The following is a 2,536-nucleotide window of genomic DNA, read 5'->3' as shown; positions in this document are numbered from 1 at the left end:
GTATTAGAAACTTGGCCCCCACTGTGACTGTTAAGAGGGTGGGAAATCCTATGATGGTAATTGAGAGGGGGAGCCTTGAAGAGGTGATTGGATTGTAGGACTTTGCAGTAGTGAATGGATTAAAAATGGTGGTCAGGGGCGTGGTTCTGAGGGCTTTAAAAGAGGAGAGTCTCTCTCTCTACCTCTCTCTGCTCTCTCTGCCTCCACCATCTTGCAATGTGAGACCCCTGGGTCACTGTTGTCACCACCAGATGGACTTTGGACTTCCTAGCTTCAGAAACTGTAAGCAATAAATTGTGTTTTTCTTTATAAATTACCTAGTTCCATGTATTTTGTTATAAGCAACATAAATGGACTAATACAGAAAACTGGTACCAGAGAAGTGGGGTGTTTCTTATAACAAATACTTGAAAATGTAGAAGTAGCTTTGGAACTGGGTGTTAGGCAAAGGTTGGAGGAGTTTTGAGGACTCAGAAAAAGACAAAAAGATCAAAGAAAGTTTGGAATGTCTTAGATACTGGTTATGTGGTGGCAAGCAGAATGCTGATAGAAATAGGCACTGTAAAGACCCTGTAAGGAGGTCTCAGATAGAAATAAGAAGGAGTCTATCAGGAACTGGAGCAAAGACCATCCTTGCTGTGAACTGGCAAGGAATTTGGCAGCATTGTGTCCATGCCCTAAGAATTTGTGGAAGTTGGAACTTAGGAGTTGTGAACCAGAGTATCTAGAAGAAGAAATTTCTAAGAAATTTCAAAGCATTGAGGAAGCTGCATGGCTACTTGCAACAGCCTATGCTGAGTTATGGTAGCAAAGGCACAATGTAAAGCCAGAATTTAAAAGGGTAGCAGAGCGTAAAGATTTGGAAAATTTGCAGCCTGGCCATGTGGCAGAGAATCAGAGAGCATTCAGTGGTGCAGCTCAGCGAACATTAGTTAAGAAAATTAGTACAAAGGAAAGGGAATATCAAGAGAAGGAGAAAAAGGCCCTGAAGGCATTGCAGAAGCCTCCAGGGCCAATTCTTCCATTTCAAGCACAAAGACCTAGGGAGACAGAATGGTCTTGGGGAATAGGCTTGAGTAGCCCTCTGTGGGCTCACTGCCCACAGCTATCTTGGGAAGCCGCTTCCAGCACCAGCACCCCAGCTGCTTTGGCTACTCCAGCTATGGGTAAATTGGCTCCAGGTGTGGCTGGACATGAAGCTTTGGAAAATACAAGCCAGAAGTCTTGGCGGCATCCATGTGGGGTTAGGTCTGCAAGCTTGAAGAATGCTAGAGCTGTGGAGGCTTGGGAGCCTCCACCCTGATTTCAGAGGATGTATGGAAAAGTCTGGCAGTCCAGGAAGAGATCTGTTGCAGGGGCGGTGTCACCACAGACAACCTTCACTAAAGCAATGTCAAGTGGAAACGTGGGGTCAGAATTGCAGCAGAGAAACCCCATCAGCACCATGTCTAGTGGATCCGTGAGTGCAGGACTACCACAGAGACCCCAGACCTGTGGAGCTACCAGAGTGGAACACCAGTATGGGAGAGCTGAAATGTGGCCCGAGACCAGAAAAGCCATAAGAGCAGAGCTACCAGAGGATTTGGGGACCGAATCCCCACACCGGCATGCAAAGGACATTGAACATGGAGTGAAGTTACAAGATACACCAGCTTTGAGATTTAATGGCTGCCCTGCTGGGTTTCAGGCTTGTGTGGGACCTGTTGCACCTTTCTTTAGGCTTGTTTCTCCCTTTTGGAACAAGAATATGTACCCTATGTTTGTCCCACCATTGTATCTTGGAAGTAGATAATTTGTATTGATTTCACAGGTGGGACTTTGAACTTTGGACTTTTGAGCTGAAACAAGACTTTGGGGATGAAATGAATGTATTTGCATGTAAAAGGGGCATGAGTTTTGGGGGGCCAGGGGCAGAACACAGTGGATGGAATTATGTCCCCCCCAAACTCCCTGAAGATTGAATTGTGTCCCCCAAGTTTTATGTATTAGAAATTTAGCCCCCAATGTGACTGTTAAGAGGGTGGGAAATCCTATTATGGTAACTGAAGGGTGGAGCCTTGAGGAGGTGATTGGATTGTGGGACTGTGCTATAGTGAATGGATTAAACATGGTGGTCACGGGCGTGGTTCTGAGGGCTTTAAAAGAGGAGAGTCTCTCTCTCTCTCTCCCTCCCACCCCCCTGTCACTGTTGCCACCACCAGATGGACTTTGGACTTTCCAGCTTCAGAAACTGTACTCAAAATAAATTTTGTTTTTCTTTATAAATTTCCATGTATTTTGTTATAAGCAACAAAAATGGACTAATACACTGGATATGAAGAGTAAAAGCAATGAAAGGGGTGAGGAAGACTCTTATTCGGGAAGCCTTAAAGTCACCTGGGAGGGGGACATTGGTTCTGCCCCTGATGCAGGAACAGATTGGAAGGAGATGAGCCGACTCAGGTTGGAGCACCTGTGAAACCCTGGCTGAGTGCTGTAGGTCGAAAGGCAGGGGAGCGCCTGGGCCAGAAATACAGAGTTGAGAGCTACAAAAGAG

The sequence above is a fragment of the Cynocephalus volans genome, chromosome 3 (assembly GCF_027409185.1).
Source record: "Cynocephalus volans isolate mCynVol1 chromosome 3, mCynVol1.pri, whole genome shotgun sequence".
NCBI classification, from domain to species: domain Eukaryota; kingdom Metazoa; phylum Chordata; class Mammalia; order Dermoptera; family Cynocephalidae; genus Cynocephalus; species Cynocephalus volans.
Note: the sequence above shows the minus strand (reverse complement) of the source record.